The sequence below is a fragment of the Triticum urartu genome, unplaced genomic scaffold (assembly GCF_003073215.2).
Source record: "Triticum urartu cultivar G1812 unplaced genomic scaffold, Tu2.1 TuUngrouped_contig_61, whole genome shotgun sequence".
Taxonomy (NCBI): Eukaryota; Viridiplantae; Streptophyta; class Magnoliopsida; order Poales; family Poaceae; genus Triticum; species Triticum urartu.
The window spans coordinates 12,927-39,624 of NW_024116830.1; the positions used below are offsets into that span (position 1 = coordinate 12,927).

The 26,698-nt window shown below is 51.4% G+C and overlaps 1 long non-coding RNA gene across 1 annotated transcript in view; it reads right to left on the reverse strand.

The window, feature by feature from the left end:
• LOC125530136 overlaps positions 1 to 26,081 on the reverse strand; it is a 28,456-nt gene extending 2,375 nt beyond the window's left edge. The window contains exons 1-2 of the long non-coding RNA XR_007292840.1: positions 25,589 to 26,081; positions 25,422 to 25,520 (exon numbers count right to left, since the gene is read on the reverse strand). This is a non-coding gene — a long non-coding RNA (uncharacterized LOC125530136). The remainder of the gene's footprint in view (positions 1 to 25,421; positions 25,521 to 25,588) is intronic.
• Between the last annotated feature and the right edge of the window lie 617 nt (positions 26,082 to 26,698).

Sequence of the window (26,698 nt, forward strand, 5' to 3'; positions counted from 1 at the left end):
AAATTCACAGCATAGAGAAAATGATGAACAATGGCTATCACTATATGCATATATGGCTGGTGGAAAAGCTCTATGGTTATAAGGTTTTTGTGTAAAGCCAATTTTTCCCTACTGCAAAGGAATAAATTTATTTAACTATCATGGTGGTTGTGAAACATCGAGAATGGTTGACAGCATTCTCAATCCCAATTAAAAATGATTAAAACCCAACAACATTAATTAGAAGTAACATGTTGAGATTCACATGATATTCAAGTACTAGATACTCAAGTTGTCCATAACCGGGGACACGGCTAATCATGATTAGTTTGTACACTCTGCAGAGGTTTGCGCACTTTTCCCCACATGACTCGATCGCCTCCGTTTGTTTTCTCGCACTACATGGTGTTTGAGAAGACGGATGATCGAGACATAGTCTTTCAGAAGCGCTAGCACCTTACATGTGGGGTAGACCGTACCACCTACAACCCCTACATCTGCTAGTCCACCCCGTAAGAGTTCGCACAACTTAGTCAACTATGCCAGAGCCCATAGTAGCATGTGGCTGCACGCGGAAGTTTCTAGCATGAATGATCTTATGATCCCTTTGAGCGTGGGTGGCGGTCCGAAATAAAACAGGCAAGTCCTGATAAACATCAGGTGCCTCAATCCACCCAGATGTGTGTTTAAGTTGCCACCTTAAATAAACCATTAATTATCAATCTCACATCTGTCATGGATTTCACTCACCCAATCCACGTCTACTAGCATAGCATGGCATAATAAGCAAATGTAGAAGTAACTCCCAAAGGTTTGATAATAAACAGGTAATAGGTACTACCTCATCTACTTCCCATCCCACAATTTAATTAGATCCTAATCATACAATGTGTGAGGATTGATCTAATGCAATAAAACTGGGTTGTAGAAAAAGGTATGATCAAAGTGTGAACTTGCCTGCAATGTTGATGAAGATGATTCGCACTCAAAACTCTTGATAGATCTACTCGTCACACTCCGGTCAATCTATCGTAATCAAACAATAGTAACCACACAATAAGTACTCATCTAATGCACAGGTAAAACTCGAACAAGAGAACGAACCAGACAGTTCAACTTAAGAACTCCGGTTGCAAAGAAAGAACGAACCGAACAAAGAAAACGGAAAACAAACGGCGGAAGAAAACAACTCGGTTCTAGCAAGTGGAAACTAGGTAAAATTTTACCGGGGAAAAAACTTGTTCAAGTTGATTAGATGGAACGGCGGTTTCGAAACGAAACTCCAAGCACTTGAATCACCTGATTCCGATAAACGAGCGAGAAGAAAGACTAGAACGAAGATCGGATCTGAGATCACGATCGCGGAATAAATCCGACGAAAAGAAAGAGACGAACGGTTAAACGAACGGGCGTCGTTAACCGGGAATAATCGGTGATCACGTCCGTTGAGACGAACAGTCCGGAAGAAGAACGAAAACCGATCTAGGGTTTTCGGAAAAGAAACCGAAAAAGGAAAACGGAAAACCGATCTAGGGTTTCGGAAGAAAACCGGAACAAAAACCGGAAGAAAAAGAAAAGAATCGGAACGATTAGAAGAAAACGATCCGAGGAAAAGAGACACGGGGCAACCTCCGACGAGATCTCCGGCGAGGGGCTCCGGCGGCGTGGCGTAGGGCGGCGGCATGGGCAAGGTGCGGCGGCGGCATGGCTAGGGTGCGGCGCGGTGAGGGGCGCGGGGTGGGGCTGCGCGCTGCTGCTTGCTGCGGCTTTGATTTGATGTGTTTAGAGGGGGGTATTGGGGTATTTATATTGGGGAGGGGTGAGGAGACTTGGGGTAGGGGACAAGAAATAGACTAGGATTAGGAAAAGAAAAACGAAACAAAGGAAAGAACTAGCCTAGAGTCCTAAAAGGACTCGGCTAAGAAGCAAGAGGTGAGGCGGCGGCCTGCGCTCCTGCGCCTGGCGCACAGCGCACAGGAGGCTGGGGCGGCCGGCCGGCTGGCTGGGCCTTGGCCCGGCTGGCCTGCGGTAAGTTTTTTTTTCTTTTTTTTAAATAGTTTCCGCGCGCAGAAAAACATAGAAAAGAAAATCTAAACGAGCTCCAAAATTCTAAAGTAAATTTTCCCCGACTCCTAAAAATGAGCCGAACAAAATGAACTTTACTCCGAACCTAAAATGCAATTTTCGAAAACGCGCATTTTTCCCTATCCAAAGAAAAACAAACAAACACCGGAAGACGAAATTTGATCTATTTATTAAATCTTCATTTTTCCTATATTTTGGGAAAGTCATATTATTCCCTCTCTTATATATTTTGACACCGGAAAATTTATTGAAGATAAAATAAATAAATCAAATGATCCTCTTTTCAAATTCGAGAAAACTCTCAAATATGAAAATAACGAAATCTCCAACTCTCTCCGAAGGTCCTTGAGTTGCGTGAAATTTCTAGGATCGACCAAAATGCAAGAAAATAATATATGCATGACTATCTAATGTATAACATTCCAAATTGAAAATAAATTCAAAAGAACTTTGAATTTAATTCTTTGAAACTCCCAACTCATATTTCATATAATTTGAAGAAGTCATTTTATCTTCTCTCGTGAAAATCATTGAGTTGCATAAAGTTTCTGAATTGGAAAATATTTCCCAATGGTATTCAAATATTTTTCAAACACCCTTTTCATTTTAAATGGAAGAAGTCATGTCATCTTCTCTCTAGGGTTTTGTGTTTGAAAAGCATTTGAATTCATGGAGATCAGAAAGAAAATATGAAAGTTTGGGAAAGTCCTTTTATTCCCTCTCATTTAACTTTCAAAAAGTTTCGAATTCACTCACTTTCAGTCAATCAATCAAACAATCAGTCAAATCTATCTATTTATTATAACATTCCAAAATTTAGAATTTTGGGATGTTACAATCACTTTCTAGTGAGCTGCACTTAAAATTGATTTATCATCACATCCATTGAAGCAGTGCCACCTTAGTTGGCTTATAGATCATCCACAGGCTGTAGCTGCATGTTTCAGTATTTTTTTTGAAGATTGTCGGGTGGTGGGTGCGACATATGCAACGGGTGGCTTATCTTTGTGGGAACCAGTAAGACATCGCCGGTGCCTGGAAGCGGGATGAGGCGAAGACATGTACGCCGGCGAACCTTACCCAGCTTCGGGCTCTCCGAGGAGATAACACCCCTACTGCTGCTCTGCGGGGTCTCCGCATGCTCACTAGATGAATCGAGTAGCTACACAACGCTCCTTGAGCTGTTTGTGGGGGGGAGGAGGAAGAAAGGGCACGGCTAGCCTGCTTCTTCTCCTTGTATGGTGTCTAGAACTAGCAGGGGGTCGAACCCTTTGCATGGGTGCCCCGGGGGGTTTATATAGGCCTACCCCCCGGGGGTACAATGGTAATCCGGGCGCGGGGCCCAGCCGTCTGTGACTGTGCTCGCCGGCTCCTGCGCCGGCTGCTGGGGCCCGCCGACTGGTGGGTCCCGCCGGCTGCCAGCTCCTTGGTCAGCAAGCGGGCCCCAATGCCCCGGGCCTGGTCAGCGGCTGGTCACTGTGGCTTCATCTGTTGACGTGAGCTTCATCGTGGTAAGCGCGGCTACAGTGCCGCCGCCTGTCGGACGATCGATGTAGCCTTACCGCGTCTTGTCTCCTTAATGGGGCGTCTTCTTCGAGGGAGGCGGCAAGCCGGCTGCGAGGAGCCTGCTCCATCTTGGGCCGGCTGGTTGGAAGCGTGGCCGCCTTCGGCCGTCTCTCTGCGCAAAGGGGCCCACGCCTGTGGGTCGCGCTGGCGGCCCGTCGTGGGTGAGGCCAGGGTCAACATGGCAACAGTGCAGCGCCGGACGGGTCATGCCTACCCCGTACGGTGCACTGTGCAAGGCGTGCCCCGGGATTCGAGGGTGGCAGGCTCTTCTGTAGCCACGCCCCGTCGTATCGCCGTTAGGTGGGTGCAAACTTTGTGGGTACGGTCTTGACTGCTTTGCGGGGAGCCGGCTCGAAGGAGTCGGCCTTCTCACAGCCGGCGTCTTGGAGTCGGCCCTCTCATGAGGGTTAAAGTTGGACCGCCTTCCGAAAGCTGGCCTAGATCGCAGCCGGCTAGGGGAAGGCGGCCCTATGTCTGGATTCTTGAGAGCCGGGCTGGCTCGTGGTTTTTGCAGAACTGCCAGGGGAAGCGGCTAGGCTACCCATGGCTATTACTCCGACAGTAAGTCCCCGAAGCTGATCGAGCTCCGAGGTGAACAAGGGGACGAGAAGCTTGGTCAGCTTCCTATCCTGAAGAGCCGGCTTCGCGGGCGTACGCCGACTTCAGATAACCCCGCGTAGGTGGGAGGAGAGGGGGCCTGCATGCTGACCACGGGCCCTCTCGCGGTCACGTGGCGGCAGGATCCTGCGAGCGATTGCGCGCGATGGGACGCCGCCGCAGGCCCGGGCCCGCCACTCGCGAGCCTCGTCCCGGGCGCGGATCTCCCGTGGCCCACAGGGCCACTCGCCTTCTCAAGGCAGTTTTCGTCTCGCCATTAAGGATCGGTAATCGCGGGGCGTGGGAAGTGGGCACGATCGACCCCCACGCTTCCCCACGCCACGCCTCCTCGGCTCCGCCACGTGAGCCTATAAGTAGGGGGAGGAGGGGGAGCGTCAGAGGTTCGCGTGCTCCCTCCCACTCCGTCCCTCCTAACTCTCGTCTTCTTCCTCTCACTGCCGCCGCAGCCTCCCGTCTCAGCGCCGCCGCGTCTCCACGCCACCTCGCTCCCATGGCATTGTCAAGCTCCTGGGACGGCTCCAACGTCCATGAAGACCACGTGGAGTTCCTTCGCCAGACCCGGCGCCTGCCCGGCGCTGACCGCGTACAGGTCCGCCTGGCGCTCGGGAGGGAGATCTCGCCGGCGCCGGAGGAGGGCGAGCGGGTCGTCTTCCGCTCGCACTGCCTGCGCGGCTTCGGCCTCCCGGCGAGCGAGTTTCTGCGTTCCTTCCTCGACTTCTACAACCTCCAGCCGCATCACCTCACGCCCAATGCGGTGATGCTGCTGTCGGCCTTCGTCTCCCTCTGCGAAGGCTTCTCAGGGCTGCTCCCCACGCTGGAGTTCTGGGGAGAGTTCTTCCAGAGCAAGCTCGGCACAGTCGTCGCCAGCGTGCCCGCCCCCTGCGGAGCCTTCATCGCCATGAGGAGGGCGAGCGAGAACAATCCGTTCCCGCCCATCCCCCTGATCCAGTCGGTAAAGGTCTGGCAGAGATCTTATTTCTATGTGAAGAACGTCGCCGAGCAAGAAGACTACATCAACTTGCCGGCTTACGTAGCCGGCCCGCCGGCTGGGAGGCAGCCCTCGTGGAGCTTCCGATCCCGGTCGTTGTCTCCGGCCGGGAACGCCGCCATCTCCCGGCTTCGGGTGCTGATTCAGTCGGAAGGCTTGCGCGGGGCCGACTTGGTGGCCGCCTTCGTGGAGCGCCGGATCCTTCCTCTCCAGAGCCGGCCCCATATGATGTGTCAGATGAGCGGCCGCTTCGACCCAAGCCGGCTGAGCACATGGGAGATGCCCCACGCGGAGGTGGCGCTTATGGTCAACTACATTGCCAACTGCAAGCTCAGCGGGGACTGGCAGTACGGCAAGGCGCCGTATTCTCGCGCAAATCCTCCACCCGTGGTAAGTTTCTCTCTTTATCTTCTTTTTCGTCGTCAGCCGGCTTCGTGACGGCCGGCTTCTGACCAGCCGGTTCTCTGTGCAGAACCCTCTTCTTGCGCCGCCGGCCGGGGTGGCAGGGATCGAACGCCAGTACGCCCCCGACCGCGCGGTGGATGATGTTGACGACCCGGACTTGGGGGCGGCTGCCATGGAAGACGCCGTCATGGGGGACAGTGCCGAGCCCGGAGGCTCAAGGTTCACCGCGAGCTTCGAGGACTGGCCGGACGACTTTGAAGCTGAAGTCGCCCCGCGTCGCCAGCCGGCGGCCGACCAACAGGGCGTGGGCTCGTCCGTCGCGCCGGCTGCCGGCGGCGCGCAGAAGCGTCGGGCCGCTTTAGGCCTCTTCGGCAGTCGGCCGAAGAAGTCCAAACCTTCCGCCGCGGCGACGAAGCGAGAAGAGGCGGCCGCGAAGGCGGCCCGCTTCCGCAAGGCTGTGAAACAGCCCCAGGCGGTCTCGGCGTAAGTCTTTAATTGCTTTGCCGCAGTCTTGTCGTTGTTCTCTTTTCTTCGAATGTCTTCTTAACTTTTCTTCGCTTGCTGGACAGAGCACCGCTTTCTCTTGAGCGGGGCCCGGGCGGCTCCGTTGTGGGGCCGGCTGGAGGGTCTTCGAGCTCCCGCCGCGTGGACCCCCGCGCCGATCTTAGGGAGGCCACAGAGCGGAACGCCCGCGAAGCACGGGAAGAGCGCGAGGCGGCGGAGAAGGCGGCCGCCCAGGTGGCAAAGGGGCAGGCTGAAGCGGTAGTCAAGGCCCAGAGGGAGGCGGCTCCCGTAGAGACGGAGGGCGGAAAGCTCGCGCAGCCAGCCTCCGCTGCTCGCCGTTCCCTCCGAGCCGTGGCCCCCGAACACCCCGTTGCCCTTGGCGGAGGAGATCATCCAAGACCCGCCGCTGTTGGAGAGGGAGGAGGAGCCCGTGGCCTTGGCCGGGAGAGCGCCGCCTGCGGCGCCAACCGGAGCGGGCCAAGGCGGTCAATCGTCAGCGGCGCCGGAGAGCCGGCCGGAGGTGAGCCAGAGAGCAGGGCCGGCCTCAAGGTGCAGCTGGCGACGGGCCGGCGTGCTGGAGGAGGCGCTGCTCCGCCGGAGTTGCGCCGAGCCGCGGGCGCAGGCCAGCCGGCTGGAGATCTGGAGGCGGCCAGCACCGCCGTGTCCGAGTGGACTCCCAGCGGGGGGACCGGCGAGATGGATGCGGCGGCTCAAGGGGTCCGGAGCCGGCTACAAGCTCAAGCCGCCCTGGTGCACCAGCTCAACCAAGAGTTTTTGTCGACGCGAACCACTATCCGGGTGAGTCCTTCACTCTTGGCTGCTTTGCTTTCTTGATTTCTTCCAGCGCGTCAGCGCACCCACTGGGTGTAGTCCCCGAGATTCGGGCCGACTGCTGCGCAGTCGGTTCAGATCTTTCTCGACGGCTATCTTACTTCGCTTTCTTTCTAAACTTTCAGGAATACCACAACCTTCATGCTGCCGCCTTCGACTCCCAGGCTCGAGAGTTGAGCCGGCGGACCGACGACCTGGCCGACAGCCGAAGTAAGTACTTGGTTTTGTCTGTCTCCTGTGGGGGCGCGTCAGCGCACCCACTGGGTGTAGTCCCCGAGATTCGGGCCGACTGCTGCGCAGTCGGGTCGGATCTTTCTTGACGACTCTTTTCTTATTGATTTTTCTCTTCTTTGTCTTCAGGGGCCAACGCCGACTTGAGGAAGGAGCTTGGCGAAGCGAAGGCCGCCCTTTACACCAAAGAGGCCAAGTGCGCTGCCTTGGTCCAGGAACGGGATCGCCTGGCCAAGAAGCTGGTCGACCAAGAGGAAAGCCACAAAGCGGCCCTGCAGGCGGCGCGGAAAGTGAAGCCACCTTGCTAGCGGAGTATGAGATGGAGGCGGCGAGCTGGTTGAGACCCGGCGAGCCTGGACGAAGGCTTCGGCCGGATCGAGGACTTGATCGACGGTAAGTTGCCTTCCTCGGCTCCTGCCCCTGCCGCTTGGGTTTTTTGACTTATCTTGAGCTCTTGCTTGTTGTTTCTTGCAGATTACTTCCCAGGCTACTCCGCCTTCGCCGCCCAAAGCATTGAGGCCCATCGCGAGGCGCGCCGGCAAGTGGGGGCCGACATTGCGCCGGATGCAAACCGGACCCTTGAGGAGCAGCTTCTGGCTGTCCAGGCACGGTTGCAGCCGGCTCATCGGATGCTTCGCCGGCTCCAACGTGCCGGGGCGCAAGTGCTGGCCGCCCTCTGGCCCGGCGAGACGATCCCCCGCACTCCAAGCCGAACTGCCGACTGGCTGGAAGTCGCAGTTGGTCGCTTCGAGGCTTGGAAAGCGTCAGCGGCCCGCCTCGGAGCCGGGCGGGCGTTGGAATTCGTCGGGCTTGGTACCCAGGGCTGAGCCTGGACCAGCTGCGCACTTGGCGGATGGAGGCCGACGCGGAGCTGGAGGCGGTGAGGCCGGCTATCGCCCAGCGGGCTTCAACGATCGCCGAGTGCACCGACATCAGCGTTTTCGCACCCGAAATCGATGATGACGGTGTCGCGCAGCCGGAGGAGTGGTTCGGGCTGAACCCGGCGGTGGGCGAGGACTCGGCGGAGGAGATCGCCTCCAGCGACGAGGGCGAAGAAGACGAAGACGACGACGGCGGAGACGTCGAGCCGGCTGGTGGAACAACCAGCCGACCTCAGGCCGACCGTGCCTCCAGCAACGAGGCGCGTGAGCGCGCCCTCTGCGGGAGGCGGCGACCAAGCCGAAGTTCGTCAGCCGGCCGCTCCTTCAGCCGCGCGACCGTCTCCGCCAACCAGTCGGCCGCTCCGCCAGCCTGACCTGCCGTCTTTATTTTTCCTGCTTTGTGTCTTTGAACAATCTTTTGTTAAGTTTCGCAGTTCCACCCACTGGGGGTGTATCCAAACTATGTTGAATGCTGGCCTCTGGAGGTCTTTTTATGTAAATATTATCATGTGCATGTTTGGTTTCCATTCGCGTATGCTTGTTATCCTTAGGCTTTTTCCTTTGCCGCCTTCCCTCTTTGGGGAGGCAAGTACTGAGCTTTCTTGGATTTAAAGTAAAGTGAATGGAAACCGGCCGGCCGGCTGCTCTGGTAGCCGGTCGGTGGTGGGGAAAAACCGGCTTTGTTATATTAGTCCGTTGTCCCTAGCCGTTTTTCGTGTGGGCGGTGGTTCCTACCTTTAACCCTTGCCAGCCGGACAGCCGGTTCTTCGAACTGCGACTTTTGGCAATGGAAGGCTTGAGAGCTGGCACACTACTTGTCTGACTGCGGGTAGGACTTCTAATATAACTTCAGTCGGCCAGTCCCCGAGCCGACTACTCGGACTCGGTGCCGGACGGGATAAGTAAATGATACGACAAGCATGATATTTTTCATTCATAAATAAGGGATGGCAGTCCCCGAGCTCTCCTCGGGGAGCCTATTGTCTCGTACTTAATACAAAAGTTAGCGTGATACATACTGCCTTTCAACTGTAAAATCTTCGAAGGAGGTTGGCGTTCCATGGCCGTTCTGACTCCTTTCCGGAGTCGTCTCTCTTGCGTGCCTTCGGCTTCTGTGCATCGATCAGGTAGTAGGAGTCGTTGCCTAGAGCTCTGGTGATGATGAAAGGGCCTTCCCAAGGGGCTGAGAGCTTGTGCTGGCCGGCTGTTCGTGAATCAGCCGGAGCACAAGGTCGACCTTCTTGGAAAGATCTTGGCCTGACCTTCCGGCTGTGGTAGCGGCGCAAACCCTGCTGGTAAATTCGCAGACCGGCTGAGAGCTAACAGCCGGCTTTCTTCCAGCAGGTCGACGCCGTCTTCTCGTGCTTCCTTGGCCTCCGCTTCCGTGTACATGGTTACTCGAGGCGAGTCGAACTCGATGTCAGTTGGGATGACCGCCTCGGCACCATACACAAGGAAGAAAGGGGTGAAGCCGGTTGACTTGTTTGGTGTAGTGCGCAGACTCCAGAGGACAGCCGGCAGCTCATCGAGCCAACAGCCGGCTGAGCGCTCCAGAGGTACAACCAGTCGGGGCTTGATGCCGGAGAGGATGAGGCCGTTGGCTCGCTCGACCTGGCCGTTTGACTGCGGGTGGGCGACGGACGCTAAGTCCAGCCGGATACCTTGGGCTGCGCAGAAACGTGCCAAGGCTCCTTTGGCGAAATTCGTGCCATTGTCGGTGATGATGCTGTGCGGCACGCCGTACCGAGTTGTTATGTCCGCATGAACGTCACGGCAGTCGGCCCATTCAGCTTCTTGATCGGCTTCGCCTCAACCCACTTGGTGAATTTGTCCACGGCGACGAGCAAATGCGTCATGCCGCCGCGCGCCGTCTTGAATGGGCCCACCATGTCCAGTCCCCAAACGGCAAAGGGCCAAGTGAGGGGAATGGTCTTGAGTGCCGAAGCCGGCATGTGTTGCTTGGAGCTGAAGAGCTGGCATCCCTTGCAATGCTTGACTAATTCTTTGGCGTCGTCCAAAGCAGTCGGCCAGAAGAAACCATGGCGGAAGGCTTTGGCGACAAGTGATCTTGAGGCCGCATGGTGGCCGCATTCTCCTTGGTGAATGTCTGCGAGGATTGTGATGCCCTTCTCTTGCTCGACGCATCGCTGGAGGACTCCGGTGACGCTGCGCTTGAGTAGTTCTCTGTTGACGATTGTGTACGCTCCGGCTCGACGCTGGATTTGTCTTGCTTCTGTTTCGTCAGCCGGCAGGTCTTGGTTTACTAGGAAGTTGAGGATGGACTGCGCCCATGACGGGCCGTACTTCTTCTACTGCCAAAGTGGCTACTGCCACCAGGGTGGGGGCCGGTGAGGTGCTGGAGTCAGCCGCCGGCTGTAGTGCTGGTGCAGTCCCCGGGCCGGCTACCGCAGTCCCCGAGCCGGCTACCGCAGTCCCCGAGCCGGCTGCCGAAGTCCCCGCCGGCTACCGCAGTCCCCGAGCCGGCTGCCGCAAGTCGCGGCGGCTACGGGGGTCTTGGGTGGCTACTTGATTCTTCGAGCCGGACCTGGCCGCATCGGGGTCAGGCGGCACGAAGATGGAATCGGATTCCGGAGACGGCTTGATAGACGGCTTGAGGAGGCGTTGTAGAGCGACGCCGGTTGGAATTGCTTGCCGAGTGGAGCCTATTCGAGCCAGGGCATCGGCTGGCTCGTTGTCGGCTCGTGGTACGTGGAGGAACTCGCATCCTTCAAAGTATCCGCTGAGTTGTTGGACCAGGAAACGGTAGCTCGCCATATTCGCGTCCTTGGCGTCCCAGTCGCCGGATGACTGCTGGACTACCAGGTCCGAGTCGCCATAACATAGGATCCGGCGAATGCCAAGTTCTTTGGCAAGCCAGAGCCCATGTATGAGCGCCTCGTACTCGGCCACATTGTTGGAGGTGGCAAAGTGGATCTGTAGCGTGTATCTGAGCTTGTCGCCTTTGGGAGAGGTAAGGACGATGCCGGCTCCCAAGCCGGTGCGCATCTTGGACCAGTCGAAGTGCATGCGCCAATGGGTGGAGTCGGGAGCTGGCGGCCGGTACTGGGTCTCGGCCCAGTCGACAAGGAAGTCGGCCAGTGCTTGGGACTTGATGGCAGTGCGGGGCTGGTAGAAGATCGTGTACGGGGCCAGCTCGATGGCCCATTTCGCCACCCGGCCGGATGCGTCCCGGCTGCCTATGATCTCGGCTAGCGGGGCAGTGCATACGACCGTGACGGGATGCTCTTGAAAGTAGGGCTTCAGCTTCTTGGCGGTGAAGTACACGCCGTAACACATCTTTTGGTAGTGCGGGTAGTTCTGCTTTGAGGCGGAAGCACCTCGCTCAAATAATACACCGGCCTCTGGACCGGCTGGGCTCGGCCTTCTTCCGGGCGCTGGACTACGATGACGGTGCTGACCACCCGGCTGGTTGCAGCGATGTAAAGGAGCATGGGCTCTTTCTCGGTCGCGCCGAGGACAGGCGGCGTGGCCAGCATCTTCTTCAGCTCGTGAAAAGCTTGGTCGGCCTGGTCGTTCCACTCGAAGTGAGTGCTCTTCTTCATGAGGCGGTAGAGGGGGAGAGCTTTCTCTCCGAGCCGGCTGATGAAGCGGTTCAAGGAGGCCAAGCACCCGGTGAACTTCTGAATGTCTCGAGCTTGGTGGGGATCGCCATTCTCTCGATGGCCTTGATCTTCGCTGGGTTGCATTCGATGCCGCGTTCGGAGACCAGGAAGCCTAGGAGCTGGCCGGCTGGCACCCCGAACACGCATTTCTCGGGGTTGAGCTTGATTTGGAACCGGCGCAGGTTCTCGAATGTTTCCTTGAGGTCTTCCAGCAAGGTGCCACGCTTCTCCGTCTTCACCATGATGTCGTCCACGTAATACGTGAGCGTTTCTGCCGAGTTGCTTGAGGAGGCACTTCTGCATGCAACGCTGAAAGGTGGCACCGGCATTTCTCAAGCCGAATGTCATAGTCAGGTAGCAGAAGGCTCCGAACGGCGTGATGAAGGCGGTCTTCAGGCGGTCATCCGGGTCTAGCTTTATCTGGTGATATCCGGAGTAAGCATCCAAAAAACTCAACAGCTCGCATCCGGCTGTGGAGTCTATCACTTGGTCTATCCTTGGCAGGGCAAAAGGATCTTTGGGGCAGGCCTTGTTGAGACTTGTGTAGTCTATACACATGCGCCACTTGTTATTCTTCTTTAGCACAAGGACCGGGTTGGCGAGCCACTCTGGAAAGAAAACTTCCATGATAAAGCCGGCCGCCAAGAGCCGGGCTATCTCCTCCCCTACAATCCTGCGTTTCTCCTCCGACAGTCGGCGGAGGGGTTGTCTGACTGGCTTTGCGTCTTCTCGAACATGTAGTTTGTGCTCGGCGAATTTCCTCGGAACACCCGGCATGTCCTTGGGGGACCACGCAAAGATGTCCCGATTCTCACGGAGGAAATCGGCGAGCTCGCCTTCCTATTTGCTGTTCAGGTTTGCCCCGATGACGGCAAACCTCTCTGGATGCTCGGGGTCAAGGGGTATTTCTTCGTCTCCTTGGCCGGCTGGAAAGATCCTTGAGCATCATGCTCCTTGGGGTCGGGGGACACGGCCGACTGCTTGCCGGCTATGGCCACGACTCGGTCCAGCATCTTCTTCTCTTCGGCATCACAAGGGACTCGGCCAGCCGGCTGCTGGCCGCTGCGCACTCGGAGGACTTCTTGTAGTCACCGGCTACGGTGATGACGCCTTTGGTGCTTGGTATCTTCATCTTGAGGTATGCATAGTGGGGAACCGCCATGAATTTGGCCAAGGCAGGTCGGCCCAGCAATGCATGGTAAGGGCTCTCCAGGTCCACCACTTCAAACCAGATCGCTTCCCGGCGGAAATGCTCCTTGTCCCCAAAAAGTACATCAATCTTGATTTTGCCAATGGGGGCGCAGGACAGGCCGGGTACGATGCCGTGGAACACTGTCCGAGTGGGCGTGAGCTGTTTTGTCTTGACGTTCAACTTCTCCAGGGTGTCACGATACAGGATGTTGATGCTGCTCCCGCCGTCTATCAACACACGGAGAAGCGGGCGGCGCGTCTGTCCGTCGCAAGGGTGGCTTCCAGGACCAAAGCATAAGAGCCGGGAGACGGCATCACCTCCGGATGGTCGGCCCGGCTCCAGCTGATGGGCTTTTCTGACCAATGCATGTGTCCAGCGGGGTTGGCAGCGACCACGCTGACTTCCTGGTGCTCTCGGCGTTTGCTGCGCCGGTCTTCGGGCTGGCTGGTGAAGACGACGTAGGTTGCTTGCTCATCAGGGAACTCGTCATGCACGGCTCCGACTGCGGGCCGAGCGGCCGGAGGCGGCGGAGGCGGAGGCGGCGGGCCGGCAGGCGGAGGTGGCAAGAGCCCCTCGCCCTTAGAGATTCGGGTGAGCCAGTTGCACTTCCGGGTCGTGTGGTTGGACGGCTTCGCGCCGCTGTGGAACTTGCAAGGGGCGTCGAGGGTTTGCTCGTAGGAGAAGGCGGGCTGCCAAGCCGGCCTGCCGCCCTTGGGCTTCTTGGGCGCCGGTCGTTCTTCAGGCGGCGCATCTTCGACCGTGGCCACCTGCCGGCTAGCGGGAGGCGGCGCAGGGCCCTTGCGCTTGTTGTCGTTCGAGTTGGGGTGTCGGCCGGGTTCTCCAGCCGGCGTCTTGGGCGCCGGGTTGAGCACCTTCCCGGACGCGTCTACCCGAAGCTCGGTCTTCATCGAGGAGTCGGCGGTGGCGTACTTGTCCGCTATGTCCAGAAGCTCGTCGAGGGTAGCCGGCTCGTCGCAGAGGAGCTTGTGCTTGAGGAGGGTGCCTTCTCGGCATCCGGCTGTGAAGTACTCTATGGCTTGCACCTCGTGCACCCCTTCACAGGAGTTGCGGAGCTCGGCCCAACGCGTGAGGTAATCGCGAGTGGACTCGGCGGGGCCTTGCACGCACAAGGAGAGCTGTCTGGGCTTGGGAGCCCGCTTGTAGGTGCTGGTGAAGTTGCGGATGAAGGCTTCTGTGAAGTCTAGCCAGCTGTTGATGCTACGCGGCTTGAGGCTGTTGAGCCAAGTCCGCGCCGTGCCCTGCAGCATGAGGGGCACGTACTTCACGGCGACGCGCCGGTTGCCGTTGGCTATGCTAACTGCGGTGGAGTAGTCGATCAACCAATCTTCCGGCTTCACGGAGCCGTTGTACTTGGGCGTGTCTCTTGGGAGCGAGAACCCTTTGGGAAAGGGCTCGTCGCGGATGCGGGGGCCAAAGCAAGGCGGGCCGACATCGTCTTCTTCTTCCAATGCCAGGGATCGCGCCAGGCGGTCGATCCGATGACGGGCGTCGTTCTCGCCGATTCCTTCGCGGCGGCCCAGCCGGCCGCTGAGAGTCGGGTGCGCCACTGGCGGTGAGGCGGGATATCTCTCTCCACGGGGCGGAGGCGGAGGCGGGTCGCCCCGCCACTCCATGGCTCGGGGATGACCGTCCGCGTCCCGCTCGATGGAGATCCGGGTCCGGCTGCGGCTGGTAGCCGGCTCCTTCTCGCGTCGCGCGCGGGTATTGCTCGTAGTCGGCGTCCGGGACGTCGCGCCGTGCTCTCGGCGCGGGGGAAGGCTTTCCGCGCGAGCGTCGGCTTCGTGCCGCTGCGCGGCGGCGTCAATCAATTGCTGGATGCGCCGGGTCATGTGGGGAAGGTCTTCGGCTCCAGGCCGTCCAGCTCGTCTACGGCCGCCTGGGCGGCACGCAAGTTCTCGAGCGGAGTGGCATAGACCGGGCGGTCGACTCCCAGCGTGTCGGCGATGACGGCGCCGCGTTGCTTGACAAGGCCGGCCCGGCTTGGCCCGCCCGGGGCCGGCGTGCCGAAGGCGGCGCGGTCAGCCTCGCGCTGGTAGGCCTCAGTGAGGCGTCTTACGGAGGCCAGCCTCCGGCCCTCTGCGAGGAGGGCGAGGCGGCGTGCTTCCAGTGCTTCGTCGTCGGTCGGCCGGGAGAGGAGCGGACAAGTCGTGGGCCGCCGCGCGCGAGGCGTCGCGGCGCTCTCGTCGGCCGGCCGCCGTGGCCGACAACCATCACTTCGGCGGTGACAGCATCGCAGCCGTCGGCTCGAGGAAGCGGGTCGTTGTAGATCGCGTTGGTGGGGAAGGCGTCGTAGGAGGCCGTGTCGGAGTCGACAGGCATCGGGTCGGTGGAGCCCAACCGACTCCAGGTCCGCAGCGGGCTCGCTGGAGACATGGAGCTGGCCGAGAAGGTTGGCGAGGCGGTCAGCGCCCGCATCGGAGCGAGCTCGTCGAGGAGAGATCGGCGAGGCTGCTCTGCCGCGCAGATGCTGGTGACGCCTTGCAGCGCGTCGTGGCAAGCGCCATCGGGCGTGCCGGGCTGGCTACGCTCGCTGGGGAGGAAGAAGGTTCCCGTCCAGAACAGGTCTCCGGACGACGGTGCACCTGGCCCCACGGTGGGCGCCAAATGTCGGGTGGTAGGTGCGACATATGCCAACGGGTGGCTTATCTTTGTGGGAACCAGTAAGACATCCCGGTGCCTGGAAAGCGGGATGAGGCGAAGACATGCACGCCGGCGGATCTTACCCAGCTTCGGGGCTCTCCGAGGAGATAACACCCCTACTGCTGCTCTGCGGGGTCTCCGCATGCTCACTAGATGAATCGAGTAGCTACACACGCTCCTTGAGCTGTTTTTGGGGGGAGGAGGAAGAAAGGGCACGGCTAGCCTGCTTCTTCTCCTTGTATGTGTCTAGAACTAGCAGGGGGTCCACCCTTTGCATGGGTGCTCCGGGGGGTTTATATAGGCCTACCCCCCGGGGGTACAATGGTAATCCGGCTGGGCGCGGGGCCCAGCCGTCTGTGACTGTGCTCGCCGGCTCCTGCGCTGCTGGGGCCCGCCGACTGGTGGGTCCCGCCGGCTGCCAGCTCCTTGGTCAGCAAGCGGGCCCCAATGCCCCGGGCCTGGTCAGCGGCTGGTCACTGTGGCTTCATCTTGTTGACGTGAGCTTCATCGTGGTAAGCGCGGTTACAGTGCCGCCGCCTGTCGGACGATCGCTGTAGCCTTACCGCGTCTTGTCTCCTTAATGGGGCGTCTCCTTCGAGGGAGGCGGCGAGCCGGCTGCGGGGAGCCTGCTCCGTCTTGGGCCGGCTGGTTGGAAGCGTGGCCGCCTTCGGCCGTCTCTCTGCGCAAAGGGGCCCACCGCCTGTGGGTCGCGCTGGCGGCCCGTCGTGGGTGAGGCCAGGGTCAACATGGCAACAGTGCTGCGCCGGACGGGTCATGCCTACCCCGTACGGCGCACTGTGCCAGGCGTGCCCCGGGATTCGAGGGTGGCAGGCTCTTCTGTAGCCACGCCCTCGTACCACCGTTAGGTGGGTGCAAACTTTGTGGGTACGGTCTTGACTGCTTTACGGGGAGCCGGCTCGAAGGAGTCGGCCTTCTCACGCCGGCGTCTTGGAGTCGGCCCTCTCATGAGGGTTAAAGTTGGACCACCTTCCGAAAGCCGGCCTAGATGGCAGCCGGCTAGGGGAAGGCGGCCCTATGTCTTGGATTCTTGAGAGCCGGGTTGGCTCGTGGTTTTTGCAGAACTGCCAGGGGAAGCCAGCTAGGCTACCCATGGCTATTTACTCCGACAAAGATTTATCATACCAAAACACAGAGAAACATCATCACACGTAGAATTACCATATTGCATATAAGAGTATTACCCTACACTTTGATACGTCTCCAACGTATCTATAATTTTTGATTGCTCCATGCTATATTATCTACTGTTTTGGGCAATATTGGGCTTTATTTTCCACTTTTATATTATTTTTGGGACTAACCTATTAACCGGAGGCCCAGCCCAGATTTGCTGTTTTATGCCTATTTCAGTGTTTCGAAGAATGGGAATATCAAACGGAGTTGAAACGGAACGAAATCAACTAGAGAAGTTATTTTTGGAAAGAAACCTACCGGATAGACTTGGACCCTACGTCAGAAGATGAAGGAGGAGCTCACGAGGGTAGGGGGCGCGCCCCCTGCCTCGTGGCCCCCCCTTCGGTCCACCGACGTACTCCTTTCACCCATATATACCTACATACCTAAAACTTCCAGAACAGAATAGATCGGGAGTTCCGCCGCCAGAAGCCTCCGTAGCCACCAAAAGTCAATCGACCCTGTCGGCACCCTGCCGGAGGGACCCTCACCGGTGGCCATCTTCATCATCCTAGTGCTCTCCATGACGAGGAGGGAGTAGTTCTCCCTCGGGGATGAGGGTATGTACCAGTAGCTATGTGTTTGATCTCTCTCTCTCTCGTGTTCTTGAGATGATACGATCTTGATGTATCGCGAGCTTTGCTATTATATTTGGATCCTATGATGTTTCTTCCCCCTCTACTCTCTTGTAATGAATTGAGTTTCCCCTTTGAAGTTATCTTATCGGATTGAGTCTTTAAGATTTGAGAACACTTGATGTATGTCTTGTCGTGGATATCTGTGGTGACAATGGGATATCACGTGATTCACTTGATGTATGTTTTGGTGATCAACTTGCGGGTTCCGCCCATGAACCTATGCATAGGGGTTGGCACACGTTTTCGTCGTGATTCTCCGGTAGAACTTTGGGGCACTCTTTGAGGTCCTTTGTGTTGGTTGAATAGATGAATCTGAGATTGTGTGATGCATATCGTATAATCATACCCACGGATACTTGAGGTGACATTGGAGTATCTAGGTGACATTAGGGTTTTGGTTGATTTGTGTCTTAAGGTGTTATTCTAGTACGAACTCTAGGGCTGTTTGTGACACTTATAGGAATAGCCCAACGGATTGATTGGAAAGAATAACTTTGAGGTGGTTTCGTACCCTACCATAATCTCTTCGTTCGTTCTCCGCTATTAGTGACTTTGGAGTGACTCTTTGTTGCATGTTGAGGGATAGTTATGTGATCCAATTATGTTATTATTGTTGAGAGGACTTGCACTAGCGAAAGTATGAACCCTAGGCCTTGTTTCCAACATTGCAATACCGTTTACGCTCACTTTTATCCATTAGTTACCTTGCTGTTTTTATAATTTCAGATTACAAATACCTTTATCTACTATCCATATACCACTTGTATCACCATCTCTTCGCCGAACTAGTGCACCTATACAATTTACCATTGTATTGGGTGTGTTGGGGACACAAGAGACTCTTTGTTATTTGGTTGCAGGGTTGCTTGAGAGAGACCATCTTCATCCTACGCCTCCTACGGATTGATAAACCTTAGGTCATCCACTTGAGGGAAATTTGCTACTGTCCTACAAACCTCTGCACTTGGAGGCCCAACAACGTCTACAAGAAGAAGGTTGTGTAGTAGACATCAAGCTCTTTTCTGGCGCCGTTGCCGGGGAGGTTAGCGCTTGAAGGTATATCTTTAGATCTTGCAATCGAGTCTTTTAGTTTCTTGTTTTATCACTAGTTTAGTTTATAAAAGAAAACTATAAAAATGGAATTGAGTTTGTCTCATACGCTTCACCTTTTTAATATCTTTCGTGAGTATGATGGAAAGGAAAATTGTGCTCAAATGCTAGAAGAAGAATCATCTATAATGTTTGGCACTAAATATTTGAATGATGAGCATGATTGCAATGTTGTTAGTACAAATTCTTTAAATATCCATGACACTAATGATGATTGCACTAGTTATGATGAAAATGTCTCCTATAAACATGTCAATTTTTTGGAGTGAATTGGGTTTGTAAGTACACACCAAATAGGGAAGATAGATATTGCAAGAGGCATAAGTACTTAGAAACTAAATTGTTGCAAGAAAGTCTTGATGATTGTGCTGAAAAATTCAATATTTTTCACGCCCCTTGTGAACTTTGCAATGAACATGCTCATTTAAAGCTCCAATGCTATTTGTTTCATGAACAAGTCGTGTCCAAATATTGTGATAATTTGATTACCCTTGAGCATCATAAAGAGCTTAGCCTTCTTTTGGGTTATGAAGAAATGAAACGTATAACTGAGGGTATTCCAAAATTTAATCTTGATAGAGTTCTTTTTTGATCTAGAGGAAATTTATATGTATTGTGCAGTGAATTGTATTGAAAATCCTTATATTGCCAACTACATAAAGAAAAGAAAACACATAGAAGATGAAGAGAATACTAATGAAAGGGAAGAGACTTCCCAATACCATCCTATTATTTCTTATGATGAATCAGGTAATGAGGAAGAGCCTCCTATTCAACCAATCTCATTAATAAGGAGCTCCAAAAAGAGGATTGAACCCACACATGATGTGGTGAAGAAGAAGAAAAGAAAAAGGAAGAGAGGTAAAAAGATATCTCTTCCAAATAATGCTGCTCCTATTACTATTGTGCCTCATGAAAATATAATTGTGGAAGATAATGATACTTCTTATGATCTTGAAAATCTTTTTGGCACTTGCTTGGAAGAATATGATAATTGCTATACTATTGGTGCTATTCATACAATTAATGATGAGAGTGATTATGCTTATGATATTAAAAGGCCCAAGTTTGGGGATGCTATGTTTGATGAAGATGATGTTTTTGAGAATATATTTGCTGCAATTAATGTTTGTCCCAAGCTTGGGGATGCTATGTTTATTAATGATGATATTTTTAGTCTTCCAAGTTTTGATATGCAAAGTTGTTATGATAAGAACAAAGTTGCTACTTATGATGATTATTGTGATGAAACTTATGCTATAAAGAGTAGTGATGATTATATTTATAAAACTTGTCATGATTATGAGTACCCTTTCTCTGAACATTACTCTTTTAATGTGGAAACAATTTATAGTATTCAAGTCTCTTGTGACTCCCACTATTCGACTGAGAAGAAATTTGCTTATGTGGAGAGTAGTAAAAATTCTATGCTTGTAGATCATGAAAAGAATGCTTTAGGTGCTGGTTATATTGTTGAATTCATTCATTATGCTACTGAAAATTATTATGAGGGAGGAACATATGCTTGTAGGAATTGCAATAATATCAAGTTTCCTCTCTATGTGCTTAAAGTTTTGAAGTTATGCTTGTTTTACCTTCCTATGCAAGTTGATTCTTGTTTCCATAAGTTGTTTGCTCAGAAAATCCCTATGCATAGGAAGTGGGTTAGACTTAAATGTTCTAGTCATATTCTTCATGATGCTCTCTTTATGTTACGATTCTTATCTTTTATATGAGCATAATTGAAATCATCGTGCCTAGCTAGGGGCGTTAAACAATAGCGCTTGTTGGGAGGCAACCCAATTTTATTTTTATTCCTTGATTTTTTTTCTCCTGTTTAGTAATAAATAATTCATCTAGCCTCTGTTTATATGTTGTTTTATGCTTTTAATTAGTGTTTGTGCCAAGTAGAACCTTTGGGAAGACTTGGGGAAAGTCTTGTTGATCATGCTGTCCAAAACAGAAACTTTAGCGCTCACGAGAATTGCTGCCATTTTTATTTGGAGAGTGATATTTAGTTAATTCTTTTTGAATATGATTAATAGATAAATTACTCAGGTCCAGCAATTTATTTGAGAATTTTATTAGATCCAGAAGTATACGTTTGATCCAGATTACTACAGGACTACGTGTTCTTGTTTTTGACAGATTTCTGTTTTCTGTGTGTTGTTTGCTTATTTTGATGAATCTATGGCTAGGTAAAATAGTTTATAACCATAGAGAAGTTGGAATACAGTAGTGTTTAACACCAATATAAATAAATAATGTTTTTACAGTACCTGGAAGTGGTGTTTTTTTTTCTTTCGCTACGGGAGCTTACGAGTTTCTGTTAAGTTTTGTGTTGTGAAGTTTTCAAGTTTTGGGTAAGAATTCGATGGACTATGGAATAAGGAGTGGAAAGAGCCTAAGCTTGGGGATTACCAAGGCACCCCAAGGTAATATTCAAGGATATCCAAGAGCCTAAGCTTGGGTATGCCCCGGAAGGCATCCCCTCTTTCGTCTTCGTTCATCGGTAACTTTACTTGGAGCTATATTTTTATTCACCACATGATATGTGTTTTGCTTGGAGCATTAATTTATTTTGTTAGGATTTGCTTGATTATATTTAGAACAATGGTTTGCATCTTTTATTTCAATAAAAGTGGCATTGATAGTCTTTACTATGCCTATGTTACAAGTCTTCATGTTGCTGTTTGAAAACAGAAAGTTTACCGCTGTTGCAATAATTCCCTAGAAAAGTCAGAATGTGATAAAATGTTGAAACCTTTTGCATATTAAGATCTGATAAATTTACTACAGTGGTAATTTTATTTAATAATTTTTGGAGCTAGGGAAGTATGGATGTTGCAGCATTCTTTACAGACTATCCTGTTTAGGCAGATTGCTGTTATGTTTGCATTGTTTGCATATGTTTGCTTCTTTAAAGATTCTATTTGAGGATATGACTATTAAATATGCAGAGGAATTTATTATGCAATGTTGAATAATAATTTTAGTGATTTTCTACAGTAGAGTATGATAAGGTTTTTGCAATGGTTTATACTAACTTATCTCACGAGTCCTTGTTGAGTTTTGTGTGGATGAAGCTTTTGAGATTTAGGGAGACCGTGATATGAGAGGAATTAAGGAGACAAAAAAGCTCAAGCTTGGGGATTCCCAAGGCACCCCAAGATAATATTTCAAGAAGTCTCAAGCTTCTAAGCTTGGGGATGCCCCGGCTGGCATCCCACCTTTCTTCTTCAACAAGTATCGGTTAGTTTCGGTTGATCCTAAGATTTTGCTTCTTCACATGATGTTTGCCATTCTTAGAATGTCATTTTATTTTGCTTTGCTTGCTGTTTGAATAAAATACCAAGATCTGAAATTCTTAAATGTTAGAGAGTCTTCACATAGTTGCATAATTACTCAACTACTCATTGATCTTCACTTATTTCTTTCGGAGTAGCTTGTCATTTGCTCTAGTGCTTCACTTATATCTTTTAGAGCATGGTGGTAGTTTTATTTTGAAGAAATAGATGAACTCTCATGCTTCACTTAGATTATTTTGAGAGTCTTAATAGCATGGTAATTTGCTTAAAATCCTAATATGCTAGGCATCCAAATATAATAAAACTTTCATATAGAGTATTGAATACTAAGAGAAGTTTGATACTTGATGATTGTTTTGAGATATGAGGATGGTAATTTTAGAGTCGTGCTAGTTGAGTAGTTGTGAATTTGAGAAATTCTTGTGTTGAAGTTTGCAAGTCCCGTAGCATGCACGTATGGTAAACGTTGTGTAACAAATTTGAAACATGAGGTGTTATTTTATTGTCCTCCTTATGAGTGGCGGTCGGGGACGAGCGATGGTCTTTTCCTACCAATCTATCCCCCTAGGAGCATGCGTGTAGTACCGAGGTTTTTGATGACTTGTAGATTTTTGCAATAAGTATGTGAGTTCTTTATGACTAATGTTGAGTCCATGGATTATACGCACTCTCACCCTTCCATCCTTGCTAGCCTCTTCGGTACCGTGCATTGCCCTTTCTCACATTGAGAGTTGGCGCAAACTTCGCCGGTGCATCCAAACCCCGTGATATGATACGCTCTTTCACACATAAACCTCCCTATATCTTCCTCAAAACAGCCACCATACCTACCTATTACGGCATTTCCATAGCCATTCCGAGATATATTGCCATGCAACTTTCCATCATTCCGTTCATCATGACACATTCATTATTGTCATATTGCTTAGCATGATCATGTAGTTGACATAGTATTTGTGGCAAAGCCACCGTTCATAATTCTTTCATACATGTCACTCTTGATTCATTGCATATCCCGTACACCGCCGAGGCATTCATATAGAGTCATTTTGTTCTAGTATCGAGTTGTAATCATTGAGTTGTAAATAAATAGAAATGTGATGATCATCATTAATAGAGCATTGTCCCAAAATATATATATATAAAAAAGAGAAAGGCCATAAAAACAAAAAAGAAAGCCATAAAAAAGAGAAGGCCCAAAAAAAGAGAAAGGCCATAAAAAAGAAAATGCCCAAAAAATGAGAGAAAAGAGAGAAGGGACAATGCTACTATCCTTTACCACACTTGTGCTATAAAGTAGCACCATGATCTTCATGATAGAGGTCTCTTGTTTTGTCACTTTATACTAGTGGGAAATTTTCATTATAGAACTTGGTTTTATATTCCAACAATGGCCTCCTTCAAGTGCCCCTAGGTCTTCAATGAGCAAGCAAGTTGGATGCACCACACACTTAGTTTCTTTTGATTGAGCTTTCATACATTATAGCTCTAGTGCATCCGTTGCATGGAATCCCTACTCCTTGCATTAACATCAATCAATGGCATCTCCATAGCCATTTGATTAGCCTCGTTGATGTGAGACTTTTCTGCTTTTTGTCTTCTCCACATAACCCCCTCATTAATTCTATTCACCCATAGTGCTATATCCATGGCTCGCGCTCATATTGCATAAATGAGTTTGAGATTACTAAAGTATGAAACAATTGCTTTGGCTTGTCATCGGGGTTGTGCATTGAATGAGAGGCATTCTTGTGTGACAAAAATGGAGCATGACTAAACTATATGATTTTGTAGGATGAAACTCTCTTGGCCAATGTTATTTGAGAAGACATAATTGCTTAGTTAGTATGCTTGAAGTATTATTATTTTTATGTCAATATGGACTTTTGTCTTGAATCTTTCAGATCTAAATATTCATATCACAAGTAAGAAGAATTACATTGAAATTATGCCAGCTAGCATTCCACATCAATTTTTTTTATCATTTACCTACTCGAGGATGAGCAGGAATTAAGCTTGGGATGCTTGATACGTCTGCAACGTATCTATAATATTTGATTGCTCCATGCTATATTATCTACTGTTTTGGGCAATATTGGGCTTTATTTTCCACTTTTATATTATTTTTGGGACTAACCTATTAACTAGAGGCCCAGCCCAGATTTGCTGTTTTATGCCTATTTCAGTGTTTTAAAGAAAGGGAAATCAAACGGAGTCAAAACGGAATGAAATCAACTGGAGAAGTTATTTTTGGAAGGAAACCTACCAAATAGACTTGGACCCTACGTCAGAAGATGAAGGAGGAGCTCACGAAGGTAGGGGCTATGTGTTTGATCTCTCTCTCTCTCTCTCTCGTGTTCTTGAGATGATACGATCTTGATGTATCGCGAGCTTTGCTATTATATTTGGATCCTATGATGTTTCTTCCCCCTCTACTCTCTTGTAATGAATTGAGTTTCCCCTTTGAAGTTATCTTATCGGATTGAGTCTTTAAATTTGAGAACACTTGATGTATGTCTTGCATGGATATCTGTGGTGACAATGGGATATCACGTGATCCACTTGATGTAATGTTTTGGTGATCAACTTGCGAGTTGTGTGACCTTGTGAACTTATGCATAGGGGTTGGCACATGTTTTCGTCTTGACTTTTCGGTAGAAACTTTGGGGCACTCTTTGAGGTCCTTTGTGTTGGTTGAATAGATGAATCTGAGATTGTGTGATGCATATCGTATAATCATACCCACGGATACTTGAGGTGACATTGGAGTATCTAGGTGACATTAGGGTTTTGGTTGATTTGTGTCTTAAGGTGTTATTCTAGTACGAACTCTAGGGCTGTTTGTGACATTTATAGGAATAGCCCAACGGATTGATTGGAAAGAATAACTTTGAGGTGGTTTCGTACCCTACCATAATCTCATCGTTTGTTCTCCGCTATTAGTGACTTTGGAGTGACTCTTTGTTGCATGTTGAGGGATAGTTATGTGATCCAATTATGTTATTATTGTTGAGAGGACTTGCACTAGCAAAAGTATGAAACCTAGGCCTTGTTTCCTAGCATTGCAATACCGTTTACGCTCACTTTTATCATTAGTTACCTTGCTGTTTTTATAATTTCAGATTACAAATACCTTTATCTACTATCCATATACCACTTGTATCACCATCTCTTCGCCGAACTAGTGCACCTATACAATTTACCATTGTATTGGGTGTGTTGGGGACACAAGAGACTCTTTGTTATTTGGTTGCAGGGTTGCTTGAGAGAGACCATCTTCATCCTACGCCTCCTACGGATTGATAAACCTTAGGTCATCCACTTGAGGGAAATTTGCTACTGTCCTACAAACCTCTGCACTTGGAGGCCCAACAACATCTACAAGAAGAAGGTCGTGTAGTAGACATCACACTTCCTCAATGGCTATGTCAAACCATGTGTTCTTCGAAGGCCCCTAGCCGTCGCGGCTCGAAGAGACATATGACAAGCTTCTTCTCAAGCGGCAGTCCACTAATGGAGCATCATGCTTCCCAACTTCTCACAATGATATAAGCAATCAATTTATGAAATCTAAATGCTCTTTGAACCAGGACAGAGTAATATTTACCTCTACAATTGATTGTGTCATGACACACTTTAGATATTCCTGGCAAGGGCACACCACACCACATACAATACCAAATCAATCTAGATTTCAAAACACCACCTGAAAAAAATTTGTAGGTCGTCATGGAAAGATGAGGAAAGGGGAAAGAAAAATAGGAAGAAACACACCTGTGCCGTAGTCTCCTCCTCAAACTGGGAGCTTTCTCCTCCTGGCGGCTTGTCCACGGCTCCCTTGACGCCTACGGTGGTGTGCTCCCGGCCGCCTTTCTTGGCCCTCCCCTGCTCCTCTACCCCCACCACCGGCTTCTTGGCCCTCCTAGCTGCTCCACACCCACCGCGGGCTTCTTGGCCCTCCTGGCTGCTCCACCCCCACCGCCGGCTTCTTGGCCCTCCCCTGCTCCTCTACCCCCGGTTCGAAGACCCGGCCGTCCATGCGGGAGGCCCCCTCGTTGGTGCCAGCGAGAAGGAGGAAGGAGGAGGAAGGGGGAGAAGGGATGTGGTGGCCGGCGGCTATCCGGACGAGCATCAAGGAGGGAGGGGGTGCGGCGCTATCGAGCGAGGGAGGAAGGAGAGGTGTGGCGGCTAGGGTTGGTGCAGGTGTGGGCTCTGGCGCAGCAACCCCGCGACCAGGATTGGGAGCGGAGCGCACGCAGGGATTGGGCGAAAGCCTTTTCCACCCAAGATCGATCAACCCAGCCAATAAACACACGGCGCGAGCCCACCAGTCATTGGACGGCAAAAACAACTGCGAGGTGAAATCGGGTTTAACAGCAGGTAAATATCCCACGGCTCAGACACTCTAGATGGCCAGATCCAACGGCTAGCGAAGGAACTGGTCGAGGGAGCATTCTCCAAGCGAGTTGGCTAGCCTCTGTATAGTTTTAAATTTGATTTGATAGGGGCATCATGTGATCTTGCGGAGCTTTATAGATGTACTGTCATTACACTTTTAAAGCCCTACAGATCATTATATCATACATGTGTGGTCGTTCAGTATGTATTACATGATCAATTCTTGGAAAAGAAGAACACAATAGTTCGGTCGAAAATAATGATCAGTTTGATAGTTCTCTCTCCTGCCTATTTTGGTTGATGTCCATGAATGGACAAAAATGTATGGGAAATGTTCTATTATTACTAGTATATAAGTACAGATAAAGTTGAACACGACGTCCTAGATAAGTTTGGAAAAAAGCTCAAACAAAAAAACCATGGAAATTCTTAATTGGTAAAAGTTCAAGTGGTAAAATGAGAGAAGTCCAGAATATCGTCGCAAAA